The 17,426-nt window shown below is 40.9% G+C and overlaps 1 protein-coding gene across 4 annotated transcripts in view; it reads right to left on the reverse strand.

Moving 5' to 3' along the window:
- msi2b (musashi RNA-binding protein 2b) overlaps positions 1-17,426 on the reverse strand; it is a 576,812-nt gene that overhangs the window by 207,220 nt on the left and 352,166 nt on the right. The window lies entirely within an intron of this gene.

Here is a 17,426-nt window from a genome sequence, read left to right on the forward strand (position 1 = left end):
GGGAGAAAAGAAAAAAGAAAGCACGAAGGGGAAGAAAAGAGAAAGTGAAAAGAGAGAAAGAGAAAAGAGAGAAAAAGAAAAAAGGAAGTTAGAGCAAAAGAAGTTAAAAGGACACATAGAGAGAAAGAGACAAAGAGCAACAAAGAAAGAGAAAAAGAGAGACAGAGAGCGGCAGAAAAAGGGGTGGAAAAGAGAGAGAGACAAAGAGAAAGAAATACAAGTCCAGTGTCTTTGTTCGAGGCACCTGGCTCTGGCAACATCAAGTTGACATATTTCAACCTGCAGCTCGTTTTTCTCTTGCGCTTCTCTGAGTGTCGTCTCGCGGGCCGAATTCAACCCCTCAGCGAGCTTGATCCGGCCCGCGGGCCGCCTGCTTGACACCTGTGCTCTGGAACGACTATAACTTTCCCCCTCTGACTTTGTGAACCATTCCTGTTTGTGTCATCTCCCTTTTTTGTTGTTTATTTATTTTTCATGAGGGGAGGGGGCGGGGTTTTCTTTCATTTGCCTCGCAGCTGTTTCAGCTTTTTTGCTTTTAAAGCCATTTTTGTTAAAAACATGGCTCTGAGTTGGCTTTATTATCAATTCCGAGTGGCATTTGGCTTTTTTTTTTCTTTTTTATTCGAATAAATTGAGCAACCCCTGACTGTTGTTTTGTTGATTGCCTCGAGGACTGACAGCGACTCTTTTGTTTTTTTTTCCTTTTCGGCGATGCACTTTCCCCTTTGGACGAGTTCCCGAGCAGTCATTTATCTGAAGTATATAATAAGGATATTTTGCGCAAATATGCCAGTGACCGGCATTTTAATGAGTATTCTGATGGGAAAGGTGCAGTTGTCAGAGACCAGGACCAGTGTTCCCACTAAAATCAAGAAAATCTAGCCAGCGCACAAAAATCAGGGCTCAAAATGACGAATCAAGAAGCGACTCAAGTCAAAGTTACAGTGCATGAAGGTCAAAATACACGAGTTCCCCTGACGTTGTGATCTAAATGCAATATTTTGAAGTCGAGTCGAAGTAGAGCGAAGTTGAGTAAAGTTAGTGGAATTTGTCGAGAACCGGCTTCTTCGGCTCGGCTCACTAAAAGGAATCGACTCTTTCGGGTCCTAAACGGCTCTTCGGGTTGTTTTTGCTTCTTTATTTCCAACATGACCAAATATGATGTAAAATTATGCACAAAATGACTTAAAAGAAGGGGGGAACAGAACAAAAACGAGGGCTCAAAATTACTAATTAAGAAGAGGGAGGGAAAAGGAGAGACAAAGAAAGAAAAAGAGAGAGGGATAGAGCGTGAGAAACAAAAGATAAAAAGTCGTGAGAGAGGGGGAAAAGAAAGGGAGAGGAAAAAAGAAAGTGAAATAGAAAGACAGAAGGAGAGAAAAGAGAAAGAAAGCACGAAGGGTAGGAAGAGAGAAAGAGAAAAGAGAGAAAAGGAAAAAAGGAAGTTAGAGAAAAAGAGATTAAAAGACACAGAGAGAGAACGAGACAAAGAGCAACAAAGGAAGAGAAAAAGAGAGACACAGAGGGTGAAAGAGACAGAGTGGGAGAAAAGGGGTGGAAAACAAAGAGAGAGAGAGAGAGAGAGAGAGAGAGAGAGAGAGAGAGAGAGAGAGAGAGAGAGAGAGAGAGAGAGAGAGAGAGAGAAAAGTAAAGTGTCTTTGTGAGAGGCACCTGGCTTTGGACATATTTCAACCTGCAGCTTGTGTTTCCCTTGCGCTTCTCTGATTTTTTTCTGGTGTCACCTTTCAAGATGCCAAAAGAAACTCAGTCCATGTCTATATAGATGACCAGATTTCAGTGAATGCTCAAATGTGATTGGCCAAGCGCCATTTTTTCCAACCATTTCGACGAGACGCTGTCCTCAAGAGTAAAGTTGGTCCGCATAGTAAAAACAACCTCCGTGATGTGTTTGACCTCGAAGAATTCAAAGTAACTCATTCCCGGATAACAACTTTTCGATACATTGATATTTCTTTGGCAAAGTTGCCTTTGAATGTTTTTTTTTCCCTGCTCGTGTGTGATCTGGAATGAGGAAGTTTTCTTCAATCAACCCAATTAAGATTTCACTTGCTAAATGCACTTTTCATGCACATGAAAGAAAGGAAAGTAGAAGGGACTGGTGTAGAGTCGGAGGTGATTTTGTTGGCGTCATTTTCACGATTTAAACATTTTATCGCACCTTAGAAAAAAAAAACATTCTGGTGTCTATGACAGATTATGTTTTTAGAATAGAATCGAATAGAATATACCTTTATTGTCATTGTTACAAAATGGGTTAACATATTGTGACAACGAAATTGGGCATGGCACTCCAGTTTCACACATTCACTGTGAGGTAAAAAAGCCAAGAAGATAAAGGAACAGAGAAGATAAGGTATAATTTAATTTAAATTTTCATTTTATAATTGTATTTAACATCATACTCTTTAATTACATTTGAGCTTTTATTTTAAGGACAAAAATGAAAATGATTTTTTTCTCTTTTCTCTCTCTCCTTCTCTTTTTTCCCCTTCATTCTTTCTCTCTTTCTTTGCCCCGCTCTCACTATTTTTATTTTTATCTCTTTTGTTTATCATGATCTCTCTCTCTCTCTCTCTCTCTCTCTCTCTCTCTCTCTCTCTCTCTCTCTCTCTCTCTCACTCTCTCTCTCTCTCTCTCTCTCTCTCTCTCTCTCTCTCTCTCTCTCTTCTCTCTCTCTCTCTCTCTCTCTCTCTCTCTCTCTCTCTCCTCTCTCTCTCTCTCTCTCTCTCTCTCTCTCTCTCTCTCTCTCTCTCTCTCTCTCTCTCTCTAACCCCTTTTACTTTTCTCTCCCTTGCTTTCTCTTATTTCTTCGTTTCTCTTTTTATGTGTCTGTTTCCTCCTCTCTTTCAATCTTTTGTTCCCCCTTCTGTCTATATCTCTCTTTCCCTTTTTATCCCTCTTGCTTCTTTCTTTCTTTCTTTCTTACTTTCTTTCTTTCTTTCCTTCTTTCCTACTTTCTGTTTTCTTCTATTCATTTATTTGTCATTTTCTATTTTTATATTGTAGGACATCTTTTGGGGTAAAATATCAACCAATACAGTGTCAAAGTTAAAAGAAATAGGACAAATATTATTTTGCTCAACTTATATATTTTTATTTTATTTTATTAGGTCAATTTTATGAAATATTTTGCGCAAAATATGACGATAAATAATTTGTTGAATGAATAAGTGTGAGGGTTGCCATGGCGCCCAATTGGCCCCGCCCGTGTGGCACCCGCTTCAGCTCGTTGACCGATTGGCTTCCCTTCTATTTAAGCTCAGTGCTTTCACTCACCCATGGTCAGTCCGTCAACGGACCTCTGCCCCGCAAGCCGTGGGTTTTGACTAGGTCCTGTTTCCTGTTGGTATTTACTGTCTGGTATTGTTCCCGTCTATTTTGTCCTGTATAATATCGGTTCCCAGTTCCGTTCCCATCTAGTTTGTCCTGTTTAATTTCGATATCCTGTTTTGATATCAATCCTCTCTGTCCCGTCCTGTCCGGTATCGACCCCATCTGTCCGACATCAACTCGGGCAGTTGGAATCGATCTCGTCGGTTCCTGGCTTCCTGTCTTTCCACGCCAGACTGGCTGCCTAACGTGCATGACTCCCCTCATCCCATCTCATCTCATTAGCCACACTGCTTATCCTCAGTAGGGTCGCGGGGGTGCTGGAGCCCATCCCAGCAATCATCGGGCAGTGGGCAGGGGACACCCTCAACTGCTTGCCAGCCAATCGCAGGGCACACAGGGACAGACAACTCACTCGCTCATCCACACCTAGGGACAATTTGGACCGGCCAATCCACCTGAAATGCATGTCTTTGGAATGTGGGAGGAAACCGGAGTGCCCGGAGGAAACCCACGCAAGCACGGGGAGAACATACAAACTCCGTACAGTAAGTCCGGTAGCTGGATTTGAACCCACACAGGAGGTTCCCAAGACCTTAGAACTGTGCCGCACACACGCTAACCACTGCGCCGCCGTGCTGCCCTGCATGACTCCCCATTTCACGCAAAATAAAAGGCTTGTGTGAGAACGTCACGCGATTGGGTCCTGATCCTGTTTTGGTTCCTGACATTACCTTACTCATATTCTTTATTTTTAGAAATTTTGAAGCAAAATCCTCCATGAAACGAGCACAACTTACATTTTAATACATATTTTCTTGCCGTTTTAGAAAACAATCCATAAAAAGAGGGAATGATCTACCTTCCTCAATTGTAGTCAATAATATTTAGCATGGGTCTAATTTTTCTTACTTTGCCGGACAAATCATGTCGTGAAACTACAATTACTGATAAATATATGTACCGTATTTTCCGCACTATAGGGCGCACCGGCTTATAGGACGCACCCCCAAAAAATAGTTTTTGGTCCTATATCTTCCATAGATAAGGAGCACCGGATTATAAGGCGCTACAATGGGAACGTGGACAAAACAGTCAGATGGTTCAGTCCAACTGATTACCCCCTTAACATTCCCAAAGCTTGCAAAGAAGCAAAGACGGGTCGAGAACACGCGCGGATGCGGTGTCCGTACGATGTCACTCAAATGCATCGTTCCATCATTCGGAAGGTTAAAGTCTTGGGATTCAAGAAATGCCAACCATTCCTTAGTTTCTATTTTCTTTTTCGCTCGCAACTTTACTGTGCATATGACAATAAACACTTGGAATTGAGTTGAATTCACTCAACTCATCACAGCAACATCAAGATCGTTCTAAAACAAGATACCGGGAAAATATAAAGCCGCATAGCTCACCTAAGTTCTTCTTACAACCGTGAGTGAAGTAAATCCAGGAGAGTAAATTATTTGCAAATACAGACTAATAAAACATGTTTCTTTATGGCGTACTTTAGCAAGCTTGCTACGCCATTGCTAAACTCGGCCAATTGCAGGGTTTGTTTCGGCCATCTAGCCAATCCGAGGCTCTGAATAACTTCAGCCAATAGCGATCGATTCAACGGATGATTGATACATCTTTTTCGGCCAATTGCAGGGTTTGTTTTGGCGCTCTAGCCAATCCGAGGCTCTGAATAACTTCAGCCAATAGCGATCGATTTAACGGATGATTGATACATCTTTTTCGGCCAATTGCAGGGTTTGTTTTGGCGCTCTAGCCTATCCGAGGCTCCAAATAACTTTAGCCAATAGCGATCGATTCGAATGATGACTGACACATTGGTTAGCCAATGAAACGCCGGTATATAAATCCCAGCATACACCGCGGACTACTTCGCCTTTGGGGGAAAATCTAGTCGGCGGCTGCAAGTTAGTTGGAAGACTTTGCGACTTAATATTGATCCATATATAAGGCGCACTGTATTATAAGGCGCATGGTCAGCTTTTGAAAAAAATTAAGACTTTTAGGTGCGCCTTATAGCGCGGAAAATACGGTATATATTCTGCGGCGAACATTTCACGAAAGCTTTTTGTAGCTGTCACGCTACCAACGAGCGAGTAATGAATGGCTTTTGTGGATTTGAAATATCGCGAGGCGATTTTAAACAGCCATCAGGAATCCTCATTCGCGGCCACCATCGAAAAAAAACCCACAAATAAATAACAACACCTCTTGTCATCATCCATCATAATCCAGCCTGCTGTCAGAACTGTTCTCCGCAATTCACATCGGCGGCATCATCCAAACTCTTCATCGCGTCTAACCGGGCGTCGAAATATTCCATTAAACTAGAGTTTCTCAAACGGTGGGTGCGGACCCAAACGCAGGTCACAGGGATCCGCCTTGATAAAATGATGAAGGCTCATTTAAAACTCCCCGAGAGTAGATGGCAATTATTTCCTGCAAATGGGAACTCATCTCATCTCATCTCATCAGCTACACCGCTTATCCTCAGTAGGGTCGCGGGGGTGCCGGAGCCCATCCCAGCAATCATCGGGCAGTGGGCAGGGGACACCCTGAACTGGTTGCCAGCCAATCGCAGGGCACACGGGGACAGACAACTCACTCGCTCACTCACACCTAGGGACAATTTGGACCGGCCAATTCACCTGAAATGCATGTTTTTTGGAACGTGGGAGGAAACCGGAGTGCCCGGAGGAAACCCACGTAAGCACGGGGAGAACATACAAACTCCGCACAGGAAGTCTGGAGCTGGATTTGAACCCACGCAGGAGGTTCCCATGACATGAACTGTGCCGCACATGCGCTAACCACTACGCCGCCGTGCTGCCCAAATGGGAACTGACTCCTGTTATTTCCCAACACAGAAAATTATTATTAAAATTTGTTGAAAATTGCCAAATTTGGATACCGGAGAATATATATACGGTAAACCCTGGTTCGCTACTTCCCAACTTTGAATTGAATTGAAAATCAACATGTCCTTTATTGTGTTCTGCAGCAGACAGCACACAGCAAATGCTATCAAGGGGGAAGGTTGTATGTGTGTGTTGGGCAGGGTTGGGTAGGGTTACTTTAACTGGATTACTTTCAATGACTTTTGGATTACTCCAATACCAAATATGCTAATAAAAGACAAAAGAAACGAAATATGAATCAAATTATGTCCAGGGTTGGGTAGGGTTACTTTAACTTGATTACTTTCAATTACTTTTGGATTACTCCAATACCAAATATGCAAATAAAAGACAAAAGAAACTAAATATGAATAAAATTACTGAATTGTGTGCAGGCTTGGGGAGTAACGGAATACATGAAACGGCAAAAATAATGTTGGCAAGCTGTTTGTATTTTTTTTTATTTTGTTTCTGTCGCATTTTATGTTAGTTTTGCCGGAGATCAAAGAGATCAAAGCCAGGAGAGAAAGCTTACCACGTGTTGTGAGTCATCATTTTATTCATATTTAGTTTCTTTTGTCTTTTATTAGCATATTTGCTATTGGAGTAATCCAAAAGTCATTGAAAAGTAATCCAGTTAAAGTAACCCTACCCAACCCTGGTGTTGGGTGGGCGTGACGGCTTGTGTGCGCGACTGTGATTGGCTAGTGTGTGCGGGGCAGGTACAGAAGTAAATATGACCACCAAAACAACTTGTGTAGCATGGCGACAGCTAGCTTTTAGCGGCTCGTTACATTGAAAAGAAATTCATCAATTAAAGAGTGCAAAGAAATGTTGATCACCTGCGGGTGCTCTGTGGATTATTAATGTGTTTGGTAAGCAACTGAGGCGGCGTTTTGAAAGAAGGCGTTTTTGGAGCTGCAGGTCCAGCCTACTGCGGCTAGGCTACATAACAACACTCACAGTTCCAGTTTTGTTTCTGTTTTCTGTTTTTGTCCTGTTTGTTAGTTTCTCCAGTTTTTGTTCCCGTCTAGTTTCTCCTGTTTATTTTTGTTATCCTGATTCGTTAATGATCTCGTCGGTCTTGGTCTTTCCACGCCAGACTGGCTGCCTAACGTCAGACCAGTTGCTCACCAATGCATTAAACCACCCCAGTGGTGCAGCACCAAAACTGGTTCCTAAATCCATTCAAACTTCATTTATTGCATGGGTGTCAAATTCATTTTAACTCGGGCCCACACGATAGAACCAACATTCTGTCGGGGGCCGGACTAGTAGATTAAAGAGAAAGAAAGAGAGATAAAGAAATAGGAGACAGAGGGAGGGAAAAGAAAAGAGAGCGGGACAAAGAAAGAAAAAGAGAGAGAGGGAGAGAGCGTGAGAAACAAAAGATAAAAAGTGGTGAGAGAGGGGGAAAAGAAAGGGAGAGGAAGAAAGATATCCAAAGAGAAATAGAAAGACAGAAGGAGAGAAAAGAGAAGAGAAAGCGCGAAGGGTAGGAAGAGAGAAAGGGAAAAAAGGAAGTTAGAGCAAAAGAAGTTAAAGAGACACAGAGAGAGAAAGAGACAAAGAGGAACAAAGGAAGATAAAAAGAGAGAGACAGAGAGTGAAAGAGACAGAGAGTGGGAGAAAAGGGGTGGAAAAGAGAGAGAGAGAGAGAGAGAAACAAAGTAGGTAAAAAGTTGTGAGAGAGGGGGAAACGAAAGGGAGAGGAAGAAAGAAATCAAAAGAGAAATAGAAAGACAGAAGGAGAGAAAAGAGAAAAGAAAGCACAAAGGTTAAGAAGAGAGAAAGAGAAAAGAGAGAAAGAGAAAAGAGAGAAAAAGAAAAAAGGAAGCTAGAGCAAAAGAAGTTAAAAGGACACAGAGAGAGAAAGGGACAAAGAGCAATGAAGAAAGAGAAAAAGAGAGACACGGAGGGTGAAAGAGACAGAGACAGAGTGTGGGAAAAATGGGTGGACAAGAGAGAGAGAGAGAGAGAGAGAGAGAGAGAGAGAGAAAGAGAGAGAGAGAGAGAGAGAGAGAGAGAGAGAGAAACAAAGGAGGTAAAAAGTCGTGGGAGAGGGGGAAACGAAAGGGAGAGGAAGGAAGAAATCCAAAGAGAAATAGAAAGCCAGAAGGAGAGAAAAGAGAAAAGAAATCACGAAGCTTAAGAAGAGAGAAAGAGAAAAGAGAGAAAAAGAAAAAAGGAAACTAGAGCAAAAAAAGTTAAAAGGACACAGAGAGAGAAAGAGACAAAGAGCAACGAAGAAAGAGAAAAAGAGAGACACAGAGGGTGAAAGAGAGAGAGAGAGAGAGAGAGAAATAAATAAATACAAGTCCAGTGTCTTTGTTCGAGGCACCTGGCTTTGGCAACATCAAGTGGACATAGTTCAACCTTCAGCTTGTTTTTCTCTTGCGCTTCTCTGAGTGTTGTCTCACGGTTTAACACCAGTGATTCGGTGTATGCGTTTGTTTGTTCCAAGCCACACTAAATGCCACATGATCAGCATTAACTTGGAGGACAAAGCAGGATCAACAAACACACCGTCGAGGTGCAACACACACTATTTGAATCATCCTCTTGTTTAACCTCCAATTACAAATAAGAATGTCTAATAATCCTTTCATTGATGCATGAAAGTCAGGACAATAACAGAAGTGCTTCCCTTTCCCCAATAAAGAGAAAACTCCGAGTGAGGGCTCAACTGAGCTGATGAGGATAAACGGTTATCTGGAATCGCCACTAAACTAATCTTCTCATGGTGTGTTTAGGTTGATCACGCCGCATATTTGTATGAAGAGTGAGAGACTGGAGAGGCTTTATCACCACCAGAGACTTGAAGACAGAAGCCGTGATTATGTTTATGATAGCGCAGTTAAACGCTAAAGAGACTGCAGAGGATGGCTTAATGAATATGCGCCCGCGTAATTTACGATGGCTAATTTGGAGCGTCTTTTCTGGACGATTAAAAAAAAACAAAAAAAAACGGCCTGCGATTGGCTGGCAACCAGTTCAGGGTGTCCCCTGCCCACTGCCCGATGATTGCTGGGATGGGCTCCAGCCCCCCCGCGACCCTACTGAGGATAAGCGGTACGGCTAATGAGATGAGATGAGAAAAAAAACGGCTTTGCGTGGAAGGAACAGAAGTGGCTTTTTCACGGTGCTATGTCAGGACCGGAACAGAGACAGGACCAGAAAATCTAGCCAGCGCACAAAAATCAGGGCTCAAAATTGCTAATTAAGAAGCGACTCAAGTCAAGGTTACAGTGCATGAAGGTAAAATTTCACAGGTTCCCCTGATGTTGTTTCCTAAATGCGGTATTTTGAAGTCGAGTCGAAGGAGAACGAAGTTGAGTAAATTTAGTAGAGTTTGCCGAGAACCGGCTTCTTCGGCTCGGCTCACTAAAAGGAACCGGCTCTTTCAGGTCCTAAACGTCTCTTCGGGTTGTTTTTGCTTCTTTCATCCCAACATGACCAAATATGATGTAAAATTATGCACAAAATGACTTAAAGGAAGGGGGGAATAGAACAAAAAAGAAAAAAATACCAAAATGAAAAAGGAGTGAAAAGCTGAGAAAAAAAGAAACAAAAGGAAGAAAAAAAAGTGTCATAGTCGCCATGGCGACCGGTCTGCCCCGCCCCCTGGGCACCAGCTGAAGCAGTTCAACTAATTGCGTGTCTGCTATTTAAGGCTGGATTGTGGGTTTTGCGGGTGCTGGCTCATTACACATTGTCCGTTCTGTTATGTCTTGTCCTGTTTAGTTGAGGTGGAAGAAATAATAATAATAATAATAATAATTTCCTTTGTATTGTCATTCTTTGTAACAATGTACACAGAACGAAATGTCGATACACCTGACCCGTTGTAGCGAGCCGATGCAGCCGCAGCCAACAGAGGGCGCCGCCATTTTACCAATTAGGTATGACTCGGCCGAGGCGCGAACCAGCGACCTCCCAGTCTCAAAGCGGGCACACTACCATCTAGGCTACTAAGAAACCTGAGTTTGCACGTTTTTGAGAAAGCCTGTTTGTCCTGTCTTGTCCCTGAGTTTCGGACAACTTTTATTTTGGTAAATAAAAGTTTTTGATCGTCACGCAATCGAGTTCTCCCTTCCTGCCTCCTGCCTCCGTTCTGGTCCGGTCACCTCTTCCACCTCGTGACAAAAAGAAGGAAAAATTTAGAAAAAAAAAACAGAAAAAAGGAAAAGAAAGAAACGTAGGAAAAAAGTAAATAGAGAACAAACACAAAAAAGTAACAGCTCGGAAAAAATAAACACAATGAGACTTTTTTTTAGAGGAATTTAAAAAAAAAGTGGAAAAAAAAAACACGGAAAAAAGAAGAAAAATTTTGTGCTGCATTCAAATAATTTCCAATGATATCAAGTGAATCTTGTTGCCAACATTGTACTTCCACTAAAAAATGTGACTAAGTACAGTTCTGTATCTTACAACCGACTAAATAAACCCCCCAAAATGTTAATATTATGCGACAAAATATATCAGGAAAAAAAAGAAATGGACATCTTGTGAAAGAATTGTAAGAACAAATGACGTTTGCAATAGTACATGAGTCATTTCATGCAAAAGACAAAAATAATTTTGCATTGCAGTTTTGGACATGTTCGATAATGACTCAGTTGCCACACTTGGGATTACTGTTGCTCACTGTTGTTTCGAGCGCTGCTCACCGACTTTGTGTGAACGCTCAGACCCGGGGAAAATGACAGGAAACATTGATCGGGTGGGCTCTTCTATAGTGCGGATTTTACAGTAAAATGCTTTCATCTCAGGTACAGCAACCGACTGTATGGCCTTTTCAGGGAGCGATAGTATTTGTAGAGCGCGTGTTAGCAAGCAGGTCCTTGTTCCCCTTCGGACGGAGCTGAAGGACTCGATTTGTCCCGGGTGCCTCCGGAGCTTATCAGGCCATTGGACAGGACACGGCGCTCGCTCTCCATCACTGGATGCCTTTGCGCCGCACGCTAGCATTTTGTAAGCTCTTGTCACGGCTGGGGGGCTCCAATGGAAGGGGGAATAGGATTGGCACAGACGAGCATCATGACATACGAGGGGAGACTCAATTCAGACATCTCGACACTTACCAGAAATACAAAAAAAATAAGAAAAAGGAGTTTAATGCTGCTAGCCAATCGTCTTTGCATTTTTACTGTCTTTTCTGCACGATAAGGCACACCCAGGGTTGGGTAGGGTTACTTTGACTGGAAACTAAATATGAATAAAATGATGACTCACAACACGTGGTAAGCTTTCTCTCCTGGCTTTGATCTCTTTTATCTCCGGCAAAACGAACAGAAAATACAGGGTTGGGTAGGGTTACTTTAACTGGATTACTTTCAATGACTTTTGGATGACTTCAATACCAAATATGCTAATAAAAAACAAAAGAAACTAAATATGAATAAAAGGATGACTCACAACACGTGGTAAGCTTTCTCTCCTGGCTTTGATCTCTTTGATCTCCGGCAAAACTAACATAAAATCAGGGTTGTGTAGGGTTACTTTGACTGGATTACTTTCAATGACTTTTGGATTACTCCAATACCAAATAGGCTAATAAAAGACAAAATAAACTAAATATGAATAAAATGATGACTCACAACACGTGGTAAGCTTTCTCTCCTGGCTTTGATCTCTTTGATCTCCGACAAAACTAACATAAAATCAGGGTTGTGTAGGGTTACTTTGACTGGATTACTTTCAATGACTTTTGGATGACTCCAATACCAAATAGGCTAATAAAAGACAAAAGAAACTAAATAGGAATAAAATGATGACTCACAACACGTGGTAAGCTTTCTCTCCTGGCTTTGATCTCTTTGATCTCCGGCAAAACTAACATAAAATCAGGGTTGTGTAGGGTTACTTTGACTGGATTACTTTCAATGACTTTTGGATGACTCCAATACCAAATAGGCTAATAAAAGACAAAATAAACTAAATATGAATAAAATGATGACTCACAACACGTGGTAAGCTTTCTCTCCTGGCTTTGATCTCTTTGATCTCCGACAAAACTAACATAAAATCAGGGTTGTGTAGGGTTACTTTGACTGGATTACTTTCAATGACTTTTGGATGACTCCAATAGCAAATATGCAAATAAAAGACCAAAGAAACTAAATATGAATAAAATGATGACTCACAACACGTGCTAAGCTTTCTCTCCTGGCTTTGATCTCTTTGATCTCCGGCAAAACGAACATCAAATGTGACAGAAACAAAATGAAAATAAATCCAAACAGCTTGACAACATCATTTTTGCCGTTCCATGTGTTCCGTTACTCCCAAGCCTGCACAAAATGTAGTCATTTTATTCATATTCAATTTCTTTTGTCTTTTATTGGCATATTTGGTATTGGAGTCATCCAAAAGTAATTGAAAGTAATCGAGTTACCTACCCAACCCTTGGCACACCCCATAATAATAGTCTATTTCATATACAGACGATCCTCTACTTACGACCATTCGAGTTACGAAAAACGGTAGATACGAACATTTTTATTCAGGATGGTGAAAAATATCCGGACATTGTTAGATTTTGTATTGTGTGCACCTTTTTCCAAATAGAGGACAGAACTGTAGTGCTTCTTTCCACCTCTACCGGTGTGTGGCGCTGTGGTCAGCCAGCATCCACCCCAAAGAAGAAATCGGGCTTTCTAGTTCATTTGTAAAATTATTGTTTAATATCTCGTGCATTCATTCGAAATGGTTAGTGAGAAGTGTAAAGAAGAGGCGAGGCGTTTCTTTTGAAACGTAAGTGTAATAAGAAAGCTCGATGCGGTTGAGAAAATGGTTAGATCGCTTTTTGTCAGCCACTTTTTACAGACGAAGACCTCTTGAAGCTCATCTCCCAAAAGTAAGTTAAACTTAACTTTATTTATCTTTATAGAGCATATTATTTTATGAAATGTTATTTTTTTGTACAAAACAATACAGGTTACTTATATAAACCATAAACGAACTTATATAAACTGAGTCTATTTAACCCCTATTTATAATAATTAACCTGGTATTAACATAGTTAAAAAAAAGGAAAAGTTGTTGTTTTTAAGAAAAACAAATGTAATAAATTCCAGTTGAGAGTCTTCATGGACCCCAAAACATATTTAAGTCATGCAGAAGTCAAACATTCGCACTATATTTGCGCGAGATCGCCATAACTGAAACAGCAGCACGTGGTAACCGCCATGTTTTCCGCTTCATAATCTTGGCCCCGATCTGAGTGAGGAGGCTAAGTTTGGGGCAAAAGAAGTCAGAGGAGGACTTAGCAGCCCCTCTCCATCCCTGCTGTCTGGAATGACGACTTAATAAGATGGAGCAGTCCCCGGAGGCAACAGCCGGCGAGAATGATCACTTTGAAGGCAGCCAGAAAAACCCAAAAGAACCCAAAGAGGACCTATTAATTATGCCGTCTCTTCGCGGAGGAGGAGAAAAAAAGTTAATTTGACAATTTGGATGAATGTGGAGGAATAGCACATTTCTCCATTGACGTTTTTTGCACTCGTGCTGCTCCATACACATGTGCCATGATGAGATCATCTCGAGTGGACGGCCGATACGAGTGGCGGCTTCTTCTTCTCCTCCACAGACGTGTGGCGCGATGAATAAATCATTTTGAATGGGAAGTCCGGATCTTTATTAGGGGATCGTCTCTTTCGGTTCGGCTCGTTGAAAAGAGTCGGCTCTTTAAGCGTCCAAACAATTCTTCCGATTTTGTTATGGTTTTGTTTTTAAGGATGCATTATCAACATGAATGAAATATTATGCGCCAAATGAATTAAACTATGCTATAATATTATAATATAATTAATGGTTTAAATATGCAGTGAACTTTTACCTAATTTACACATTTAAATTGATAATACCGAGCAAACAATACAGATATGACACCATGGGAGATAGATAGATAGATAGGTAGATATAGATTGATAGAGAAATGTACATAAATAGAAAGAGAGGGTAAGAGAGAGAGAGAGAGTAAGAGAAAGGGTAAGAGAGATATATAGTTAGATAGATAAATGGATGGATGGATGAATTGAGAGAAAGAGACAGAGAGATAGAGAGAGAGAGAGAGAGAGAAACATATATATTTAGAGAGAAAGATATAGAGATACATAGAGAGAGAAAGACAGAACAATAGGGAGAAGAGAAAAAGAGAAAGAGAGGAAGAAAAAGCTAGATAAAAGATAGATAGAGAGATGTACATAAATAGAAAGATAGAGATGGATAGAGACAGAGACAGAGACACATAGAAAGAGAGAGCGAGAGAAACATACATATTTAGAGATAATGATATAGGGATACTGCGACTGGCTGGCAACCAGTTCAGGGTGTCCCCTGCCCAATGCCCGATGATTGCTGGGACGGGCTCCAGCACCCCCGCGACCCTACTGAGGATAAGCGGTGCAGCTGATGAGATGAGATGAGATATAGGGATACATCGAGAAAGACAAAAAGATAGTGGGAAGAGACAAAGAGAAAGAGAGGAAGAAAAAACAAGATAAAAGATAGATAGAGAGATGTACATAAATAGAAAGAGAGAGAGAGATAGAGACAGAGACACATAGAAAGAGAGAGAGAGAAACATACATATTTAGAGAGAATGATATAGGATACATCGAGAAAGACAAAAAGATAGAGAGAAGAGACAAAGAGAAAGAGATGAACAAAAAGCAAGAGAAAAGAGAGAGAGAGAGAGAGAGAGAGATGTGCATAAATAGAAAGAGAGATAGATTGATATATGGATGGATAGATAGATAGATAGATAGAGACAGAGAGAGAAAGAGAGAGAGAGAGAGAGAGAGAAACATATATATTCAGAGAGAAAGATATCGAGATACATAGAGAGAGAAAGACAGAAAGATAGGGAGAAGAGACAAAGAGAAAGAAAGGAAGAAAATGCAAGAGAAAAGAGAGATGTGCATAAATAGAAATAGATAGATAGATAGATAAATAGATGGATAGAGATAGAGAGAGAGAGCGACAGACAGAGACAGAGGGAGAGAGAGAGAGAGAGAGAGACATATATTTAGAGAGAAAGATATGGAGATACATCGAGAGACAAAGACAGAAAGATAGGGAGAAGAGACAAAGAGAAAGAGAGGAAGAAAAAGCAAGAGAAAAGAGAGATAGAGAGATGTGCAGAAATAGATATATAGATAGATAGATAGATAGATAGATAGATAGATGGATGGATAGAGATAGAGAGAGAGAGCGACAGATAGAGACAGAGGGAGAGAGAGAGAGAGAGACATATTTAGAGAGAAAGATATGGATATACATCGAGAAAAAAAGACAGAAAGATAGAGAGATGAGACAAAGAGAGAAAGGAAGAAAAAGCAAGAGAAAAGAGAGATAGAGAGATGTGCATAAATAGATAGATAGATAGATAGATAGATGGATGGATAGAGATAGAGAGAGAGAGCGACAGACAGAGACAGAGGGAGAGAGAGAGAGACATATTTAGAGAGAAAGATATGGATATACATCGAGAAAAAAAGACAGAAAGATAGAGAAGAGACAAAGAGAGAAGGGAAGAAAAAGCAATCGAAAAGAGATAGAGAGATGCACATACATTGAAAGATAGTAAGAGAAAGAGAGAGAGGGAGACAGAGAGAGAGAGAAAAAAGGGACTGAGAAAGAGTGAGAGAGAGAAAGAAAGAGTACAGGGAGAGAGAAAGACAGAGAAAAATATACATACAGAGTGAGAGAGGAAAAGACAAAGAAAGAGAGACGCTTCGAGAGAAAGAGAATGGAAGGATATAGAGAGATGACGATAAAGAAAGAGACAATGAGTAAGGAGGTAGTAGAAAAGATAGAGAGCAGGAGTAAAAGAGAGGGGGAGAGAGAAAGAGTGAATGCAAAAGGGAAATATATATAGTAGGAGTAAGTTAAAGAGAAAAAAAAAGGGAAATGAAAAGAGAGGTTGAGAGAGAGAGAGAGAGAGAGAGAATTATGGAGAAAGAGAGTGTCTCGAAGGGAGCCGGCCTTTAACGATAGGCAACCGGCTCTCTCCATTCACCCCAAAGAGCCGTCTCACAGATACATTTCGTCCACGAACGACCCGTCTCTATAAATCATGCTGCATGAGCTAGCGAGGGTGCAAAAGTACGAGAGAGAGAGGTTGAAAAATGAAGAGCGAGAACTCCCTTCCTTCCTGCATGTTGGCTTGGCATTCGTCAGTTAAAGCAAATAACAGCGCGAGTGTCGACCCGATCGGCAACTGTTACGCGGTTACACAATTTGTCCCGTTTTATTACGGCAATTGCAATTAAAGCTAATTGAGGAGCGGGTGGGCAGGTGCGCCAAGGAACTCCATTTTGCAGCCATTAGCGCTAGCATAATATTGAACAACGCCATATTTGCATTTTGATAGAACACAAGCGCCTGGGCGCATAAGATGGAGACATTTTTCCCCTGGGCTTGGTGAAAGAAAGCTAGCAACAGCTTGTCGGGACCAGAACGGAGACAGGACCCACTCGCGTAACGTTTCTCACAGTTTTATTGGGAAGAAGGGAAAGGTCACGATCGATGTTCCCTGTAATTTTCCAGGGGTCTGAGCGTTCACACAAAGTCGATGAGCAACGCTTGAAACAACAGTGAGCAACCATAATCCCAAGTGTGGCAACTAAGTCATTATCAAACATGTCCAAAACTTGACATCACGTTACATTTGCTGAGTGTCCGGCAATGCAAGATTATTTTTCTCTTTTGAATGAATTGACTCATGTACTATTGCAAACGTCGATATCCATTTATTTTTATTTCCTGATATATTTTGTAGCATAATATTAACATTTTTGGGGGCTTATTGAGTCGGTTGCAAGATACAGAACTGTACTTAATCACATTATTATATTTTTAGTGGAAGTACAATGTTGGCAACAAGATTCACTTGATATAATTGGAAATTATTTGAATGCAGCACAACCTTTTTTTTAAAATTCCTTTAAAAAAATCCCATTGTGTTTATTTTTTTCCGAGCTGTTACTTTTTTCTTTTTGTTCTCTGTTTACTTTTTTCCAACATTTCTTTCTTTTCTTTTGTTCTGGCTTTTTTCTCTAATTTTTCCTTCTTTTTTTCTCTTCCTTTTGTCTCTTTTTTTCTCAGGTTTTCACTTCTTTTTCATTTTGGTATTTTTTTCTTTTTTGGTCTATT

The sequence above is a fragment of the Urocampus carinirostris genome, chromosome 17 (assembly GCF_059441175.1).
Source record: "Urocampus carinirostris isolate Australia breed hairy pipefish chromosome 17, RoL_Ucar_1.0, whole genome shotgun sequence".
Classification (NCBI taxonomy): domain Eukaryota; kingdom Metazoa; phylum Chordata; class Actinopteri; order Syngnathiformes; family Syngnathidae; genus Urocampus; species Urocampus carinirostris.